The sequence below is a fragment of the Crocuta crocuta genome, unplaced genomic scaffold (genome assembly GCF_008692635.1).
Source record: "Crocuta crocuta isolate KB4526 unplaced genomic scaffold, BGI_CrCroc_1.0 scaffold235, whole genome shotgun sequence".
In the NCBI taxonomy this organism is placed as follows: domain Eukaryota; kingdom Metazoa; phylum Chordata; class Mammalia; order Carnivora; family Hyaenidae; genus Crocuta; species Crocuta crocuta.
In genome coordinates, this window is record NW_027531285.1 from 5,631,194 (window position 1) to 5,653,460 (window position 22,267).

Consider the following 22,267-nt stretch of genomic DNA (forward strand, 5'->3'; position numbering starts at 1 on the left):
TGTGAGACAAAGGTTTCTTCCAGAAACTTAAATCATTGTCTGAAAAGTGAAAGCAAGTGACCATGTCATATCCCTTTAACATGACTCTTGCTCAAAAGTAATAGCTCAATTTCACTGATAGAAAACAAGTGAAAAAATACACAGAAGGCAATACAAAGATGTAGCTTTAAAGATAGAATCACTTTTGTCTCCAAAATATAGGTTGAATGAGTGAGTAATCACAGAAGTGGGAGATGACATATGAAACTGTTAATCTCTTCTAACTACATATTGAACCCAATTCTGTCTCACACAGGAGCACATGAGGGGCAGAGCCATAGAGATAAGGTACTGGCCTTGCCCTTCAAACAAAACCTAAATAACATTGTCTGGGCTTTTTATGAGTTCACCCCCATTTGAGAGATTGACCTGAGGTAAACTGCTTGGGAAATAGTATTTTCCTTAGACAGGCTAAGGTTTCTAACAGAGTCCTCTAACATAATTTTTGACAATTCTTTTCCCTTCTTGTTTTCTTACTCCTGACAAGTAACAAGAGACAAGACCAACCTTTGGCTACTCCTTTAAGCTCTATCTAAACTTAGCTATTTCCTGTTCAAGTAACATGAGAACACTAATTATTGTTAGGTAGAAATAAAACTTAACCTAATAAACTCATTCTAAACACTATTCTTCATCTTGAAATACTAATGTTCTATGTCTAAATTTAAAACAGACACCATCAGGGTGCCTGGATGTTTTAGTCAGTTACACATCCGACTTGGTTTCAGCTCAGGTTAGGATCTCAGGGTTTGTGAGTTTAAACTCCATGTCAGGCTCTATGCTGGCAGCATGGAGGCTGCTTGGGATTCTCTCTCTCTCCCTCTCTCTCTCTCCCTCCCTCAATCATGCTCTCTCTCTTAAAGATACATACAATATTTTAAAAATAAATAAATAGAGATGAGAGAGAGAGAGAGAGAGACAAGGCACCATCCCAAGGATGCCTTAAAGAAAGAAGTCAGTGAGGGACATCCTGGACATTGTTAGACATATATTCCAAGTATTCCTCAAAACCCACTTAAGAAACTATTTTTCATTAAGGTTGGGTTCACCTAGAGTTATATTATACAGTGACCTCCAGGGGAATGAGTAAAGGAAGATTCATCACCAAAATTAATTCCCTCACAAAGGTAGAATTTTCTTTTTCTCCCTGGATTTAAAAACTATTAAATACTTCAAATATCAAGTATAAAAATATTATAACATTAATTTCTACTGCTATACATTACCAAAATATATCTAACTCTATTATAATATTTGTTTCAGATTATTTCTTAGTAAGTTAGTGCAGATAAGATCAATTATTATAGTCCACCACTACCAATTCATATTTCCTTTTCTTCTATCTCCCTAGAAGTAACCACTATTTTTACTTAGAGGTTTTTCATCTCTTAGGTTATATTTGTAATTTTACTACATATATGCTTAGAAAAACAGTTACTTTGAATATTTAAGCACTTACACATGCTTATATATCAAAGAAGAAGCAAAATCTAGCAACTTCCTTTATTATTCAAAATTATGACAATACGTACAACTCCAGTTAATTTATTTCAACTGCTGTCTTGTATTGATAAATAGACTACAATTTATTTTTTGCCCATTCTCCAATTAATAGGCATTTAGATTATATCCAACATTTTGTTATTCTAAACAAAAAAACATTCTTATACATGTTTCCTTGTAACAAGTAGAGACTTTTACTAGAGTAGATAGCAAGAAAAGAATTAGTCAGTTACAGAGGCTATATATTTCCAAATTATTTTTCAAATTGCCAATCTAACTTATTCTCTTAGGATCCAACACATGCTCTGTATTCTTCTCAACATTTAGGATTGTTGGGTTTTATAATTAATGCAAATAAATATAACGTGTAACAATTATTCATCGTCATTTTAATTTGTTATTTCTGTGATTACTAGTAAGAATGAGAATATCTTCATGGGTTTGAATGGTTTGGGATTCACTGAATCATGTTCTGTATACCCTACCTACCTTTGCCCATTATTTTATTTTGATTTTTTTTTTTTTTACTGCTTAGAGGTATTCTTTCTAATGTAAAGCTTGGGCTTATATGTACGGCAAGTATCTCACAGTATTTGGTTTGATTTATACCTTTGTTTATGATAAATGTTGCTGAGACAAATAATTTTATTTGTAAAAGAAATGTAAATTCCTATCTCATAATATACACATAAGAAACTACAAATAAAATATAGAGGAAAAAATCTTAAGGTTTTTGAAAAATTATGGAAGAATATCTTTGTGAAGCTGAAACACAAATAATACATAAAACAAAAAGTAAATGACTAATAAATTTGCCACATCAACACTTGACACTCTTAAAGAAAGACAACAAAATCCAGATTCTCAAATGTAGCATTTTGAGTGTTTAGCATAAAATGAAAAATCGCTTAGTGATAACAAAAAAATAGAAAAACTTGACAAAAAATTGTCAGTAAGACAGATTCATAGATGATATAGGTAAAAAAAGAAACAAGTAATCTAATATAAATATGTTCAGAGATTTAGATGACTAGATGGAATTAGTGAGTGAACAAATAGTAAAGCTCAAAAAAAGGACTTCTAAAAAGAACAAAGTGCAAAATTCTAAATATAAAAATTCTAGAGATTAAAAAAATCAACATCAGAAATGATATCTTCACTAAATAAACTTAACAGCACATTGGACACTGATAATACCATGCACTTAAGGGCAGACATCCAATAGAAACAATCCAAACGGAATATCTTCTTTAAAAAGTCTCAGCCAGACTGATGGGAGAACCCAAGGAAAAGATGCCTATTTGAGGAATTCTTTGTCAGACTGGAATGGGCTGGAACAAGGATCTCGCTGTTCTCAGTTATTGGCCAGCAGTCCAAGGGAAACATGACCTTGCCCAGAACACAGTGGTGGATCCCAAATAATGGCAGCTGAGGCAATTAGGCAACTCTGACTCCCACAGAAGGCTCTCTTGAAAGAAATATGAGGAACATACTTCCTCACTGCCATATAACCATCTCAGAAATTGTTTAATTTGAGAGTCAACCCAGAATTAGGAAGACCTATTCACCTAAAGACAATAATGCTAAACCAGGGTAGCCACATTTCATGTAGGTGGGAACATAGTGCAGGGAGCTGAAAAGCCTACCTACCTAATACTAACATATCGACAAGAGAAAAAAATAAAGAAGTTAAACTCTCGCATTAAAAAAAAAAAAAAAAAGTGGTGGAGGGCTGACATGAGGTGACATATGCACTTTAGTTTTTCCCTGTTTACCTATTACATTAGTCATCCCCTCCCCGACCTTCCTAGGAAACGAGTGGGCAAAGGAGTGGAGAGAGGCTATCAAGGATAAGAAAAGGCTTGAATGGAAAATTTAGAGGTGTCAAAAAGTGTGTTCCTCTCTGTATATGTGCGTGGTAGTGGTTTTTGATATCTTTGGTTGTTTAATTCAATTAATATACATAATTCTATGGATGAAATTGATACTTTTCTATTTGAGAAGTTGTTTATTGCCAAGTTTTTTTCTCCCTCTCCTTATTTTTACTCCTTAAAACCACTTAATAGTTAAAAGGAATATGTGACATATAAATTTTAAGATGATAAAAAATCTTTAAAAAATTAGAAAAATTGATTTAACACACATTTTCAAAATTTGATTGAATATCAAAATTAGGCATATTTCATAAAAGAAGTGAAGATTATGAATTCAAATGTACAAGAAGAGATGGTGTTGAAAAATAGAGTAGATATAGGGTAACTATCAAACTGGAAGAGTACTGTGAACAGAAGAAAGAAAACAATTGGTATCAGGAACTAACAGACTATTAATCTTGGCAGTTATATGTTAGAACTTTCATTATCTCAGTAAAACCTGTAAAAATCAATACCTGCAATGAGTGTGATTTTCCCTGCTTTCTTATGCTGTAGTTCCTGTTCTCTTGCGTTAAACTCTCTTGGGTAGGACAAAAATTAAATCAGACCTTCAATGACGTCACTTAGTGTAGTCTATCATTTTTGTTTGTCTCATGGTTTTGTTGATTGTTACAGTGCAAATATGACACAAACACATCCAAGTAGTATATTTCAAAATTTATAAAAATTATCTCAGACTAAATAAAGTGCCAATTGTTATGTGACCACTTTTCTAAAATATTTTTTCAGGCAGTCTACACTAAGAAATAATTGTCATCCTGATATGGTTGAAACTACTGCTCTTGTAAATGTCTATACCTTTACTTCACTTAAAGTGAATGCTTTCACTTTACTGGAAATTTTTATTTCATTTTTACTTTTTTTTATTATATATATATATATATTTTTTGACAGAGAGAAAGAGAGCAAGCAAAAGAGAGAGAGGAAGAGAGAGAGCAAGTCAGGGAGGGGTAAATAGAGAGGGAGAGACAGAATCCCAAGACTCCACACTAGTAGTGCAGAGCCTGATGCGGGACTCGAACTCACAAATTGTGAGATCATGACCTGAGTCAAAACCATGAGTTGGACGTTCACCCAACTGAGCCACCCAGGCACCCCACTTTGCTGGAAATCTTAAGAAATTAATATCATTCTGGATTTGCAACTTAGTAAGACTTCTTGATATGTATATTTAATTTGTAGCTACCTAATTTCGAGTAATAAAATTCTTCACTATATTTTCCTACCACCAACAACTTTATTTTTAAAAATGTGTTTAATTATTCTTAAGGCAATAGAATTTGAACATATTTAATTGTTCTGGCAAGTTTCCTCCACATTTTAAGATTCTACCTTTTTTTTCAACCTCAATATATTAATAGGTATATTATTTGATTTCAGTTTTGTTTTTATCAAAGTTATGAAACAGGGATGCTATGTGGCCCAGTCAGTTGAGCATCAGGCTCTTGGTCTCAGCTAAGGTCATGATCTTATTGTTCATGAGTTTGAGCCCTGCATCAGGCACTTTTAGTGCAGAGCCTGCTTGGAATTCTCTCTCTCTGCCTCTCTCCTTCCTCTCTCTCTCAAAATAAATATATAAGTAGTGATCCCGCCAAATTTCCAGATAACACTTTCTTCCACCATTTGTATATTGTAAATCATCATGTAATTTCTTTTCTCTAGCTCACTTTGAACCTATTTTACGTTTTAGCTCATATCTTTCCTTATTTTAATTTACGTAGCAACTATAACATGGATTTCTTTTTTCTACAAGATTCCATTGATCTACTATAAAGTACAGCACTTCTATCATAATAATTTGCATAATGTGCACATTATGTTCATATGAGTACAAAGTTTTTATGTTCATACGCTAATAAGAACTTTGAAATCTCTTTAAGTTAAACCAAGGTGAACAAACTTGTTAACCAAAGAAAACTATAAAATAATCAATTATATAGAAATACATCTGATATAATAATGTAATAAAGAGTTTTCATAGTATGCATGGAATACATAACAAGCAAAGTTGGGTAATATAATTATTCTTTTTAGAGTTTCCATCTTATTTTTTTTTTAATTTTAATGTTTTTTTAAAAATTTAATTCTGAGAGAGAGAGAGAGAGACAGCGTGAACAGAGGAGGGTCAGAGAGAGAGGGAGATAAAGAATCTGAAGCAGGCGCCAGGCTCTGAGCTGTAAGCACAGAGCCCGACATGGGGCTGGAACCCACGAACCGTGAGATCACGACCTGAGCCAAAGTCGGACGCTTAACCGACTGAGTTACCCAGGCGCCCTTCCATTTTATTTTTTGAGATTCACTGTATGCCCACTCATTCTTCCCATCTACCAAGAATAGTGACACGCACTGCAGTGTGGGAATTTAAGAATCCAGAGCAGTATTCAGTATTGAGAAGGAAGCATGGTTTAACACAGACTATTCCATCGCCTGACTAATTTTATCTCCAAAACACCTGACCCTCTGTGGTGGTAAATATCGTTTCCCAAGTTCTAAGATATTGGGTCCAAGGAGCTCTTCATAAGAAAAGAGATGATTATGGTCCATAGAAATTTTTGCTCCTAATTAGTAATATCATTTTGGCCTCTGGTGTATAATTAGTCAAATTCTCAAATTTAAGAGTCAGGTCTTGCAAAAAAGTGACCACAATCAAATGTTGCACACCTTTGAAAGTAACTTGAACAATGAAATCTCTTCCTGCGTTGTAGTTTTTTACATTTTTTCCTATGTCAAATTTTTGTCCACCTTAATTCTATTTACACAATATGCTTCAAAAGAATATGACTATGTATATTTTAGAAGTATACATAACTTTATATATGCTTTTTGCTTATTAACATTACCTGCTCTCAAACAATTGCAATTAGATGTAGTTTTATGGAAAATTCTAATATTCTCAGGTCTACTTTTTTTATCAATTTTTTTCTGTTCTATAAACCACATTAAATAAATTTATAAAGCAAAAAAAATTTACATCATTTAGAAATATCCTAAGCTAAGGATAAATGGTAAGTCAGAAGAACACACAGCACAGATGGAGACAGAAAAAGAAAACAGAGAAAAGCGATGAAAAGGGAAAGTATTCCCATAACCTTTGCTAGGTTTAGACAAAGGCACAGAAGGGCTTCTGAGCCAGAATTTTGTGATTCATTATGTTTAAGAGTAATGATCTGTTAAGAAAAAAAAAATAGTGTATTTATTTACATCTTCCAAGAAATGTGCTTTCCAGGAATTAAGCAACTTAACTAGAGGGCAGTATGTCTCCAGGCTGAACAATATATTGTGCATTTCTTATCTCTAAGTTGTGTAAATATTTTAAGTGGTCAAAAGCCTGGCTCTAACCTACTTGATGATAATAAAGTAGATCTCTGATTTTAGACCTTGGCATTCTTTATGTATGTCTGTGGCTGATGGAATGTTTAGTAAATGAGACTCAGAGGTTAATTGATTTGATTACCAACTTGAGAGACAAATCAATCAGCCAAATAGAGTCACCAAATCAACACAAATCTAACCCAGAAAGCATTGTATTTCTAACAATAAATATAGCTATCCATCACTCCTAATTATGATTCAGGGACTGTGATATAATGAAATCACAAAGTACTATTTTTACATGTACAACTGATTTGCTTAGTGTGTATGTAAGATTCTCCCCACAATTTTACTGTACTTTGAGAAAAAATGGTTTTAAAGGAAGCAGTAAGAAACCCAAAGCTAATACTGATCTCTCCAGTCAATTGCTTATGCTCAGTTACACTGTGAAATCATTAAGAATTAGTGATCCAAGAACTTTGCTATATTGGGCATGAAAGAGCAAGTGTTTGTACTGCTTAACCTTGTCTGTCCACCAGAGCCTAGGGGAGGCTGCAGAAGTTGTCCAGATGATTACAAACACCATTATTGTCTGGGTAATGGTAATACCATTACTTAGCTATGTCTAAGTAACATGCAATAAGTGACATAGTAACAATTTTCCAATTCATTTACTAATCAAGTAAACAAACTTTGGGGGCATGAGTATTTAAGGTTGCTTTAGTTTGTTAAACTAAATTACCCAGTTTGACGATGTTTATTGATCATATTCACTGGATAATTTCATAGTCTTGATTTGATTTGGAAAAAAATAGCCTGCTTGTTCTCATCCCATTATTCATCCATCTGTAATAGTCCTCTTATTAACATCTCATCTACTTCTGCAGGCAAATTTTACTGTGTGAATCTCTGGCCCTGACTTTGTTTCAATATTATATGCAGATTTAAATGCTTTAACCCAGTTATATTATCTGGTATATTATTGTTCTATCTTTCTTGCCACAATCTTAGGTATTTTGGTAAAATCTCCACCCAGCGAAGGAGAAGGCTAAAGCCCTCTTCTTTCCTTGGGACAGGCAGTTGCAGGGCCTATTGGCCCCTGAATTAAAAACAAACAAACAAAAAAACTTTTCCATCTAAATTTCAGGAGGCAGGTGCCTGGGTGGCTCAGTCCATTAAGCATCCGACTTTGGCTCAGGTCATGATCTCACAGTTCGTGGGTTTGAGCCCCACGTTGGGCTCTGTGCTGACAGCTAGCTCAGAGCCTGGAGCCTGCATCAGATTCTGTATCTCCTTCTCTCTCTGACCCTCCTCTGCTTATGCTCTCTGTCTGTCTGTCTCTCTCTCTGTCTCTCTCTGTCTCTCTCTCTCCCTCCTTCAGAAATAAATAAAACATTAAAAAAATTAAAAAATAAATAAATAAACTGTAGGAGGTTACTGGCACAGATTTGGAAGTCCTGGAGTGACCTAATCATGTACATGAAGCCAGAGGCCCCATTTAGTATAGTATTTCTGTCATCATGGTCATTTGGTCACCTTGGGCTATTCTCTATGTCCTGGGAGTAATAGGTACTCTGTCTGCAGAATGAGTGCTTCTAACCTTGAATCTTTAGCACTAGGCTTTTCCAAGAAGCTACATGCATACTCTTACTAACACCTGCTAAACAATTCTGGTAATATCTGGATAAATCTAAATGTCTTTCTTGAGAGGTAACATAAGTAATTGGCTATTAAAATCTTCAAAGAAAAGCCTTCTGTATAGGGCCCAATATTTGCCAAAAGCATATGAACCTCTGTTCTTGGGCTGATCCTGCATCTATCTAGGATCTCATGCATGCCTATCTTACTATCACCTGACTACAGCTTTGTCCATGGTTGTCTCATCTAATAAAGGATTTGTCCATTTAACCACTGGAGAGCTAATGAGGAGACAATCAATAATATACCTAAGTTTACTAATAGACAAGGTCTTATATTTTTTAATATTTATTTATTTTGAGAGAGACAGTACGTACGAGCAGGGAAGCGGCAGGGGGTGAGGGGGACAGAGAGAATACCAAACAGTCTACATGCTCAGCACAGAGCCCAATGCAGGCAGGGCTCAATCTCAGAACCATGAGATTATGACCTGAGCTGAAATCAAGGGTCAGACGCTTACCTGACTGAGCTATTCAGGCTCCCCAAGTCATATGGTCTTTTAAATGAATCACTGGCAAGAGTGCCATACTTTATAGAAATTATAAAACTAGGTCACATAGAGGCCCACATAGAACTTTCAACTCACACTTAGTCTGTGTGCTTCCAATTAATAGCTATTATCCATTGATTTTCTGGGTGCATTCCAAGAGTCAGGAAGTCTTAAAGTCAGAACAAACCAGCCAAATGAGAAGCTTATTGAATCCTACACTGTGAATAAGAAAAAAACTACAATATCCAAAGGTATTCTCAAAATCTTTATTATATTGTCTTATACTCTTAACATTCAGAGAGAAGGTTTGAAACAGTTTTATTATTCCCAGTAGGGAAGAGCTCATTCACAGAATATGAAGATAAAAATAATAACAATATTGAGTATTTATTGCATGCTTACTATGTATCTAGTACTATTCTAAATGCGATATTTATATCAATTCATTTAATCCATACAACAACCCCCTAAAGTAGATATATTGAAGCACTGGGGAGAAAATTGTGGCATACAGAAGTTGAATATCTATACATGGTAGAGCCACAATTTGAACTAAATAGCCTTGTTCTGGAGCCCATGCTCTTAAGTGCCTTGCTTAATACTGCATCAAAAAGCAAAAATAAAGACAATCCCAATACTACATAATTTTTAGTTCCTGGCTCAGAAAAAAATCTAGCACTCTTTCAGTTCTTTCTGAGTCTCAGAGCTATAAGTAAAACAATTAGAGGCTGAGTTTAATGCCTTGATAGTCACATCTAATCATAAATTGATCAGAAACCATTTGGGAAGCAAGACCACCAGAATCAGAAGATAAAGAAGCATTCACAATCCTGTAGTTCTCTGAATGGGAATCTCATTTAAAATACAAATCTCAAAATGGATAAAGGACCTGAATGTGAGACAGGAAACCATCAAAACCCTAGAGGACAAAGCAGGAAACAACCTCCTTGACCTCAACCACAGCAATTTCTTACTTGACACATCCCAATAGGCAAGGGAATCAAGAGTAAAAATGAACTACTGGGACCTCATCAAGACAAAAAGCTTATGCATGGCAAAGGAAACAATCCATAAAACTAATAGGCAACTGATGGAATGGGAAAACGTAGTTGCAAATGACATCAGATAAAGAGCTAGTATCCAAAATCTATAAGGAACTCACCAAACTCCACACCTGAAAAACTAATATCCAGTGAAGAAATGGGCAGAAGACATGAACAGACACTTCTCCAAAGAGGACATCCAGATGGCCAACAGACACATGAAATGACGTTCAGCGCCCCTCATCATCAGGGAAATACAAATCAAAACCACACTGAGATAACCACCTCACACTGGTCAGAGTGGCTACAATGAACAAATCAGAGGACTCTAGATGCTGGCGAGGATGTGGAGAAATGGGCACTCTCCTACACTGTTGGTGGGAATGTAAACTGGTGCAGCCCCTCTGGAAAACAGTGTGGAGGTTCCTCAAAAAATTAACAATAGAACGCCCCTATGACCCAGTAGTAGCACTGCTAGGAATTTACCCAAGGGATACAGGCGTGCTGATGCATAAGGGCATGTGTACCCCAAGGTTCATAGCAGCACTCTCAACAATAGCCAAAACATGGAAAGAGCCTAAGTGTCCATCAATGGACNTTTAGAGCACTTGTTGGATGAGCATTGGGTATCATATGTAAGTGATGAATCACTAAATTCTACTTTTAAGACCAATACTACACTGTGTGTTAACTAACTTGGAAATAAATAAATAAATAGGAAAAACAATCGGCTATAATAATTTACCTGAAACACGTTCTGTTAGTTCAATAAAATATTTCAAAGAATATGTACAATTTCAAATATACAAGTTGATTTCAAGCCAATTGTTTGTGCTTCATATTCAGGAAATTCACATTACCTAATTACTTAAAAATGAAGTTTAGGTTATTAGAACTTTGGAAATTCTTTTGATCAGTCACTAATTTTATAAATCAAATCTTTTTCAACTTACAGTTGTTTATAAAATTAAAAATCTCATCATGCATTTAATATAGGAAAATTTCTCCTTTTTTGAATTTATTGCCTCTTGTGGATAAAAGTTATACATTATAAAGGAGCATTATCAAACACATGAAAATATTGTAATATTATTTGCCATACAAAAATTTTTGCATAGCTAAAATTATGCCCTTTGTATTCATTCAACACTGCTTATTTATTGTATTCATTCAAAACTGCTTATTTAATGGAATGCGTAGCTTGTATCTGAGTTGATACCTGGTTCTCAGGGCATTTGTCCCTAGATCTGAGCTGGATAGACAGGTTACTGCGGGCTCTTTAATTGGCAGGAGCAGTACTCATGGCAACTTGAAGCAGCATAGCTTGGATTAAAAAAATATAGGAGCAGGAGAATCAGGATTATTTTCAAGTGACCCAAGGTTCAGAGTTGGGAAGTAAAATTACAAATGTCAAATTTATGGATGAAAATGAAAACTTCCAAGTAATTTAATAAGTTGGTGATGGAAATCTATGGGAGTTAGGGGAAATAAGGCTTGATTACCGGTTAAGGCAAAATAAGAGTAAGGATGTTTAGCACAAGAATTATTCGGGGTAAGATTATGTGCCTGATGGTCTCCACTACGGATTCAGCTGTTCTGGGTTAGATGTCAGGTGAACAGCTTTGTGGAATCCCAAAGAATGGACTAGAAGCCTAGAGCACAGTGCCAATGGGGGAATCAAGATAGGAGGGCTGTGTTGATAGCTGTCTGTCCTTTGGACTTCTGAGAGTGAATTAAGCATGGGGATAATAACATGCTTGTACCTAAAATATCAAAATGAGTAGATTGGGAATGTATAAGAGGAAATCAAGATCCTAAGAATTGTTGGAACACTAGTAGGCACTTTTCTACTTACAAAAACAAACCAGCAAACTCTGAGAAGAGATGGTAATGGAATCATGGATAAAACATAAGCTTGAATGATACTATAGATATTTATTTGAACTTTTTTCTGACGACAATGATTGAAAGTTCTATACAATAATAATAATGATATGAACATACTATTTTCCTGGCATTTACCATATCTCTGGTAATTTTCAAACCATTTTACACCTATCAACTCATCTGATTATTATGAAACCTTGTCATATAAGTACTGTTGTCTAAATGATTTCACTTTACAAATGACTAAACTATGACATGGAGAGTATAAGTAACATGCTCATAGCCACAGAGCTAATAACTAAAGGGATCATTATATGTTCCAGTGCATAAACTCATTGAAAGAACTGCCTGCTCATAGGGATGTTTAACTGTTAAAAAATCTCAGCCCAGTTTATGTTCACAATGTATAAGATTTGTATTTTATTTTATTTATTTATTTAATCTTAAATCCTTTAAAAAAAATTTTTTTCTTAAATAGTTTATTGTCAAGTTGGTTTCCATGTAACACCCANCTTTCCATGTTTAACTGGATAAGCCATCCAGGCATCCCTCTAGCTGATGCTTTTGCTATTACTAATAAACTGTCTTTGTCTCTGACCCAAGTGTCTTGTGATTTTATATGTATTGTTATAAACTTAATATATTCCCTCCCCCATCAAAAGAGTTATAATTTTTATGAATATTGGGAAGTAGGACCTTTGGGGGATAATTAGGTCATGAAGGTGGAACCCCCATGAAGAGGATTAGCGTTCTCGTGAGAAGAAACATGAGATCATCTTTCTCTCTCTCTGATCCTCATGTGAAGACACAATCAGAAGATAGTATCTGCAAAACTTGAAGAGAGTTTTCACCAGACACCAGATTTCTTGGCACCTTAATCTTGGATTTCCTTGCCTCAAAACTGTGAAAAATACATTTCTGTTGTTCAATCCATACAGTCTATGATGATTTGTTATAGCAGCCCAAACTGAATAAGATAGTTCAGATAAAGTTAGGTAAAACCTCAGACCCTTTACAGACTCTGACTTAACTTATTGAAACATACATTATGTTAAATAAAATGAAATCATTTTAAATATAGAGATATAGAGTTTGATGAGCATTGTACATGTATACACATAGATAGCCACTATGATAACCATGATAGAGAATATTTCCATTACCCAAAGAAGTTCCATTGTGTTCATTTCCAATCAATCTCATCCATACCTTCAGGTACAGGCAGTCACTTGCATGTTTCTAAACTATGGATTGGATTGATATTTTCTAAAATTTCATATAAATGGAACCATGCAGTATGTAATTCTGTTTTGGGCTTATTTCATTCATGATTATTTTCATCAATGATTTCTGAGATCCAGTCATGTTATTGCTTATTACAGGAATGCACCCCTCATATTTATTGATTAGTATTCCAGTATATGAATATTGTACAATCTGCTTATACATTCTGCTATTAAGAAACACCCAAGCTGTTTTCCAGTTTGGAGTTACCATGATAAATCTTCCATGAGCAGTTTGCAAGTCTTTGAATGGAAACACATTTTATTTCTCTTGGGTAAATACGTAGGAGTGGAATGATTAGATTGCATGGTAAGTGTGTCATTAGCTTTATATAATACTGCCAAACTGTTTTCCAAATTGTACCATTTAACATTCCACCAACAATATATGAAAATTCTACTTGCTTCATATCCTCTTTAAAACTTGTACTGTTCATCTTCTTAATTTATCCATTCTAATGGCTGCATAGGGATGCTTCACATGCTAGATACTGTCAATTTCCACTTGGCATCCATTTCTATAGTCTTCTATTCCCCCTAACCCTAAGTGTGATGGGAAATCTAAAGCTGTTTTTCTTAAACTCCCTTTTGGCAAGGCTTGTCAATACAGTTAAGGTTCTTTCAGTGAGATTAATCTTAACACATTTGGAATGTGTCAAGGAAGTGAAGACTATCTTCAAACTGTGCAGTTGGACAAGTGGACTGGGGGAGCAGCTGGATTCCATGTGTTTCTCTATCTTACCAGATTCATGGGTATGGGGAAGCTATGGTATTGAGTGGTCAGGAAAGCAGCCAGTACCTGAACTCTGAGTTGCAGCTGTAGTAGAGTATATCCCTGAAATCAGAAACAGAGTGGTGACTTCCTGACTTCGTTTCTTTCAGCACCCGATGATTTTGAAATCATCAATCAATTCTGTTACCTGAATTCAGATTGACTCAACAGACATAAAGAAAGAAAAAAAAGTTAAAAAAAAAAAAAAGGTTTGTGAAAAACAGAGAAGAGACTTTAAGAGGGAAATGGCTCAGCATTCTGAATTGTTCCACCTTAATTCTCAGAGGGAATTGGTTAATATCATCATTGTAATAACTTGTTAACAAAAATCTGTTGGCCATATACTCATGATGTTAAAATTTATTGAGAGCTTACTATGTACCAAGCACTGTAAGAATCAATTCAATGCTTATTACAGACTTAAGTCAGTCATAGTACAGGCATTGTTTCATCAATCCATTTTAGCATTTCCTACTTTGTACCAGAGAAGGATTTAAACTCAAATCTGTCTAAAACAAATTTACACAATATCACTTCCACCATGTTGCTTCTCAGACAAAATTTGTCACTAATTATAATTTTACGTCACTGGGAAAATAGATATGTATGCCCCCAAAACCTTGGTCTGACCTATAAACTTACAAACTTCTGAATTCCTTTCTTCTTTTCAGGATTGTAATGGAAATCATCATTTTCTCCAATGTCCAATATTATCCTGCCATATGCAGTGACATGGGTGAAACTGGAGGATATAATGCTAAGTTAAATAAGACCTACACAAAAAGAAAAATACTGTGTGATGTCACTTTTATATGAGATCTCAAAAAAAATTTTTTTCACAGAAGCAGAGAGTAGAGAGGTAATTACCAGTGGCAGGGAGATGGGAGAAATTCAAGATGTTGGTCAAAGGGTGAAAAACTGCAGTTGTGTAGGATGAGTAAGTTCCAGAGAGCTAATGTACACCATGATGATTATCGTTAATATTCTTGTATTGAATAAAGAAATTTGCGAAGAGTAGATTCCAGACGCTCTTGCAAAGAAAGAAACAAAGAAGGAAGGAAGGAAGGAAGGAAGGAAGGAAGGAAGGAAGGAAGGAAAGAAAGAAAGAAAGAAAGAAAGAAAGAAAGAAAGAAAGAAAGAAAGAAAGAAGAGAATAGAAAAAAGTTACCTATCGGAGGAGATAGATATGTTATTAGCTTGAGTGGAGTAATCATTTCACTACATATTTATATCAAAACATCATGCTGTATACTTTAAATATATAATTTTTACTTAAAATGTCCCTATTTAGCACACATGATTAAGTTAGATATCCCAAACTCAAAACGACAGTGAATAAAATAAACCTGACATGTATTTCTTTATTGTGTAAAGTTTGGATGTAAGAATTCCAGGACAGACCAGAAGGTGTCACAAAAATATTAGAACTCAGACTCCTTCAATCTTGCTAGTCCACCAGTCTGAGCATACAGATTTCATTTTATGGTTGAAGACAACTGCTCAGACTCCAGCCATCTTTTCTACATACTAACCAACAGGGAAGAGGAAACACTAAAAAGTATAATGGTATCCTCATTCTTTTTAAACACATTTTTAATGTTTTATTTATTTTTGAGAGAGAGACAGAGAGACAGAGACAGAGTGTGAATGGTGGAGGGGCAAAGAGAGAGAAAGACATAGAATCTGAAGCAGGCTCCAGGCTCTGAGCTGTCAGCACAGAGCCCGACACGGGGCTCGAACCCACAAACCATGAGATCATGACCTGAGCCAAAGTCGAATGCTTAACCAACTAAACTACCCAAGCACCCCGGTATCTTCTTCATTCTAAGCATTTTTGCTAAAAACTGCACATACTTCTCTGCTAAGAGTCTACTGGTCATAAATTAGCTATCTTTAACTATTAGGTCAGGGGCAGGAGGCAGAAGGAAGCAGCTAAGAAATAACCTTACCTTCTAAGAGTCTCATTCTATAACATGTATACAAATCCATCATGTTCTATTAGGTGTTCAGTGACCTGTATCATATTTAACTCTTCTGTCTCAACTGCCACCACCATCTCAAATTCTACCTCACCTCCAGACACTTGATAATCCATTGTTTTTCAAAATCCTGTGTGTGTCACTGAAGGTTCAATCAGATGAGCTACATGGATAAGAACCATGACAAATAACATTGAACAAAGAACTTATAGGAATTCAACGGTAAGCAGGAGTAGAGCTAGTGAAGAAGTCTATGCAAAACTGTTGTCTCTGAGTTTGAGGAGAAGCCGGAAGAGGTATGAATCTCTTGGGCTAGTGGTCAGACAGAAAAACTGAATATGGAGGAAAACAATGAGAAATCAGAACCATCAGGATGAGAATTTGCACCTGACTTTAGCGCCTCTGCTATCTGCTTTAATACTAGGATTGCGTGCAGGGAAAGCTGACTCCCCTGAGCACAGATCTGCTCACATGCCTGGCTCAGGATTCAGAGAACCCACGGGAGAAGAGCCAGCAGGAGAGAAAGGAGCTGTAGGTCTGCATGTTGTCCCTTGCCAACACCGCCACGTGCTCAGCACCCCACACCAACCTCCAAAACATAAAGCACTACCACGGCTTTCTCAGGTCAGCCTGCCAAATCACATGCAAATTTATCTTGTTGTCAACCACAATCCAGAACAATGCTGGGAAGGGGATGTTTGGAAAGGTAGTCAGAGCTCAGCTTAATTGGCACAGTATAAACCTGGATGTGTTATTTGGGTCTCATTTTTAAAACACACTTCTTCAAGATTCCTTTCCATAACTCCTAAGACCAGACTAACTACTAAAATGTAGCTCTGTAGCACTCCTCTTTTTTTCTTTAGTCATATGTAGTTTTTGGTTTTTTATTGCTTATATCAGCCATACAAAATGAAAAAATAAGACTTTTAAGCTTGGATAAAGGCAAATACATGTTTTTCACTGAAAAAAAAAGTTCTGAAATAGTGCCTTTAAAGTGAAAGATTTTCTCCATTTTCTCCCCATCTTCTCCCAACTTATAACAGTTTTTGTCACTTACGGATTTAATTTCATTGAATTATTTTGTTTGTATAATTTTAAAAATTAACTCTGGCAGTTTCCATATACACAGAAGTTTTTCTTTCCAAAAGGTAATTTCCATGGCGACACACAGTAAAATGGAGGCCAGCATGGTGAGTTGTTGGTGAATCTCGACCTAGCCCAAAGACCTTAGATGTTTGTTACACCATAGATTTTCATCTTTCTTCACACACCTTTACCGAATAAATAAATGTTGGAAGCAATGCAGTATTTTCGTTAAAAAAATTTTTAAGTCCCATCTGTATTATTTAATAGAAGGTATAAACAAATATGCCAAGATAATCACCAAGGAAAATCAGTTGAGTACTTACTATCTGTCAGGCGGCCTGGCCTCCATCAGCTTTTCTATACCTGTAATAAAAATATTTCTGATGAAAGGAAAAATACAAAGGACAAAAAGCATACTTTTACATAAAAATTAAATTTTCAAAGTTGTTCCCAACGTACCCAGTTTCTCCCTACAGTCAGTGCTCTGTTGAACTTAATTTAAAAAAGTGTAATGAGTTGTTTGGGTCACAAGATAAAAAGTCAGTACCATGGGATTATTTAAAGTATTAAAGTTGAAAGACAATTTGGGTTTTTCCTGGAAAAATTTTGTAATTTTTTTCTGACTTGCATTTCAGAAATTTTTCAACGTATCAAAATATTGGTTGATTTTAAATATTACATAAGTTAACAAAGAATTTATCTCTTTCACTTGTGCCTCTCCTTGCATCAAATGCGAACTTGCCCAGTTTTTTCATGTTGGCCAAATATTGAGCAAAGTGCCTTTATGCTAATTTGGAGCCATTCTGTCCTATGCTTAGCAATGAATTAATATCAAGATGGTTTTTCACTTTTGAAAAATGAACTGTGATTTTTTTAATAAAAATAAGTTGAGTATTATTTATTATATTTGACAAGCTACTCAGCTAGCTAGGAAACATTTAGTGATGTCCCAGATAAAGATGTAGGTAACATTCTTTAAAAATAGGAGTCCCTGGTGAATTCTTAGGACTTGGCACTGTGTGTGATTGTTAGTTTTGCCTGTACCGCTAAAAAATGGCAAAAAGTGAATCCATTCATTAAAGAACTGTCAGCCAACTGAAATTCAGAAATAGGTTACTAATGGTAATTCATTTAATTCTACTTTTTTTTCCTTAGTATATTAGGCGCATTGACACAGTTGCAAAAATGAAACCATCAACTTAATGTACTTTTTAAAGTCAACTAACAAAGGATTGTATCAGGTTTAAGAGAAAAAAATATTTTTAAAAATGTAAACTGAAATAAAACATCAAAGTATTTATTCTTTCCAACTTTTCTCCCAGCTGCAACCTTCAGAGCAATCTTCTTGGCCATGCTGTGTCTCCAGGACATCCAACAACCAATTCTGAGCTTAGCTCCTTATTACCATCAACCCTAAGCTCTCCGATTTGTCAGAATTATTCAACCAAAGGGGAGGATGCCTTCAACCCTCTGGTCAACATGCACCTGCAGGCCTCCTATACCTACCTGTCTCAGACTTCTATTTCTACTGCCATGGGGTGGCTCTGGAGTGCCTCGGCACCTTCTCTTGGCCCTGGGAAGAAGCATGAGCACGCTGAGAGTCTCTGGAAGATGCTAGTGCAGTGCAGTCTCCATGCCCTCTTCCAGGACGTGCAGAAGCCATCCCAAGATGAGTGGCATAAAACCCTGGACACTATGGAAGCCTCCCTGGTTCTGGAGAAGAACTTGAACCAGGCCCTTTTGGATCTGCATACCTTGGGTTCTGCCCCACACACCCCTGTCCCTGTGACTTCCTGGCAAATCACTTCATAGAAGAGCAGGTAAAGCTCATCAAGAGGATGGGCGATCCCCTGACTAACCTCTGCAGGCTGGCTGGCCCACAGACTGGTTTGGGGTGGGTGACTCCTTGAAAGGCTGACCTTTAAGCACAACTAGGAGCCTGTGAAGCCCAGCAACCTTACAGGGGCCCCTCTGGCCTCCCCCAGGTGCCATGGCTTATGCCCTGGAGCCATTCAGCAGCTTTGTAACCACCCTGGAGCCCTCTGGAGGTTGTGGACCAAGTGGAATCAATAAAGCTTTTTGTAGCCACTCAATCAATACAATTAAAAATTAAAAAATAATAAAATCTTATGGATAAAAAATATTTTTCTGCCTTTCTTTTGAATTACCAATTAAAAGCTCACATTCTTGTTTTTTTAAGTGTACTTATTTATTTTAAGAGAGAGAGAGAGGGGGGTAGGGGCAGAGACAGAGGAAGAGAAAGAATCATCCCAAGCAAGCCCCATGCTCATCGTGGACCTCTACCAGGGGCTTGGTCTCATAACCCAGAAGATCATGACTTGAGCTGAGATCAAGAGTCACACTCAACGGACTAAGCCACCTAGGTGCCCCATAAGCCACATTCTTATAAGTAACACCGTTATGGAAATACGACATCTGGTTGATATGAATACGTCTTGTTGCTGTATTACAGAAAACACCCAGGGAGGATTCTGCTCTGCCCCTCTAAACAGACCTTCTAAATAGATTTCATCCACAAGTAAGAAGTACTAAATATCCAGACATTGTCAGAAAAGAATAGATAGATAGATAGACAATGACAAAAGAACATTGTTAGAAAATGGAAATACTCTAAGTTAAATAGAAAAGACAGTCTTTCAATGTTTACTCTTTGTGGTGATATGCTACTTGAGATATGCCAAGAGCCATAATCTTGTACATGGGATAGTATTATTACCTCCATATTGCCACAGGACTTAGGAAAGCTTTAAGGATAAAGCAGAATTCTAAAGGAGAAGTGAGGTACAGGTTGGGAATGAGAGAAAGATTGGAAAAAGAGGATCACACATGTAGCAAGAAAGTAAGGGCCAAATGAGTGAAGCAATATGAATTGCTATTATATTATTATCTATTAAAAATTATAAAACAGAAGATACATCACTTTTTCTGCTAACCCAAACAACCTTAAAAGAGTTTTCAATTGGGGCACCTGGGTGGCTGAGTTGGTTAAGCATCCTACTTCGGGTCAGGTCCTGACCCCGTGGTTCATGAGTTCAAGCCCTGTATTGGGCTCTGTGCTGATAGCTCAGAGACTGTAGCCTGTTTGGGATTCTGTGTCTCCCTCTCCCTCTGCCCTCCCCTGCTCACACTCTGTCTCTCAAAAATAAATACACATTTAAAAAATTTAAAAAAAAGAGTTTCCAATCTATAGGAAAGCCTCACAGTAATAGATTTAAAATAGAAATCCACAGTTATTTTACATGGCCAAGGTTTTAATGCACCAAGCGAAAAATAAACCCTAAAAGGAGAATAAACTAGCCCAGAGAGAAATCAGTCATATCACTCATAGGTATAATAGATTGGTGAAATTTGAGTATGAAAAGTGCTATGTTTTTTATTATGTAAGTGATCACAGTAACTTGAGACCAGATTAACTTTACCGAAGATTTCTTTCCTTACCACTCAAATTAAATCTGCAATAGTGGCTGGGGAAACTGCCACTTATACCCAAATACTTTGTTCTCTCTGCATATCAGTCAATAAGCAGAAACATTTTGTAAACCTACCTGGAATGCCATCTATGATAAAAAAAAAACTGCCACTGTACCTAGTAAAGGACAAAAATTATCCTGGCTCATCAGAGACCTCTGTATTGGAAACTTCTACAGAAATTTACAATTTTCTCCACATTGGAATGGACCTACATTCTTTTTTTAAATTTTTTTAATGTTTTATTTATTTCTGAGAGAGAGAGACAGCATGAGCAAGGGGAGGTCAGAGAGAGAGGGAGATACAGAATCCGAAGCAGGCTCCAGGCTCTGAGCTAGCTGTCAGCACAGAGCCCGACACGGGGCTCGAACCCTCGAACCGTGGCATCATGACCTGGGCCGAAGTCAGACACTTAACCAACTGAGCCACCCAGGCACCCAGGGACCTACATTCCTGAACCATGAGGTGGCTTCCTGAAATCTGGATCATGGCTAGTGCAAATGAATATTCCCCAGGTGCTTAATAGAATGACTTGCACACACAAAAAAGTGCCGTGTGTTGGATGAATGAATGAACAAATGAATTTTCTGGCCTAAATTGTGTTTATATGATTTAAAGCATAGTGTCAAGAAAGGTTTGCATTAATTAGTAAAAGCAATACTCTTCCCTTCATTCTGCCCTAGTGGCAATAAGATACCCAGACTGAGATGACCTCTAGACTCTGTCTGACCTTATGTGTCAGCTTCAAATCATATCCTCCAAACACTCAGAATAAGAGTCTGCATCCTACTAGGAATGTTGAAGGAGTAAAAAATCATTCTAAAACTAAGTTAAGGTTTCAGTGAGTGGTTCTTTTTTAGATAAATAAGGAAATTCAGATGGAGGGGGTACACTTAGGTTTACAGACTCTTGATGCCTGCCTGAAGGGTACAGAATATACCTTATTTTCTTATGAAGTCATCCTGGCATCAATAGTGCTACCCTCAAAAAATGTGAAATCTAATTTGAGAGAAGATATACCAACACTCATGGAATATAATATAGCAATGAAATATAAAGCAACAAAAAGGGGGTAGCACAAAGTCATGAAAAGCTTAATCAAGGAAGTAGAATTGGAGTAAGACCTTGAAAAGTAAATTAAGATTTGAGTGAGCTGGGATACATCTAAGCACATTCCATGTAAACAAAACAGTCTTTAAAAACCAAGGTTTTGCATTTGCTTCAATCTACATGCTTCTAATATTTTCTTCAGTCCCATTCCAGAAATTGAATCTTTACTATTCCTGTATCCCTTTATTTTATGTCCCATCTGCATTGGAAACAAACAAACAAAACAGCCCTCCTTCTCCTGATACCTGATACCCACTTGTTCTAAGGTGCTTCAGAGAGTTTTTCAAACTGTGTTTTAAGCTGATATTTCAAAGCTAAACAGGACCTCAGAGATAATACAGTTTAATCTTTTTATTTTACAAAGAAAGAAAGGTCTAGAGATAAAAGGTGACTTTTCCCAAATCACATAATAGTTAGTGGCAACTCAGTCTAGAACTTAAGTATCTAAAATCTGCTTAGTGGGAAAGTGTAATACTGGCTGTTCAGAATCCAATGCTTGCTATCTCCCAAGATCAAAGAAAACTCAATACGGTGGTTTATAGCTTTCTTTTCTCTTAATAATTATGATTGTTGTTATCATGAGACAGAGCAGGGGCTGGATTAGAGTCCCCTCAACCCTGACCACAAAATCCAGCGTTCCTC

At 36.1% G+C, this 22,267-nt stretch overlaps 1 long non-coding RNA gene across 1 annotated transcript in view; it reads right to left on the bottom strand.

Moving 5' to 3' along the window:
- Positions 1-22,267, bottom strand: part of LOC144237657 (uncharacterized) — a 179,751-nt gene that overhangs the window by 54,287 nt on the left and 103,197 nt on the right. Inside the window, exon 2 of the long non-coding RNA XR_013336913.1 lies at positions 17,350-17,389. This is a non-coding gene — a long non-coding RNA (uncharacterized LOC144237657). The remainder of the gene's footprint in view (positions 1-17,349; positions 17,390-22,267) is intronic.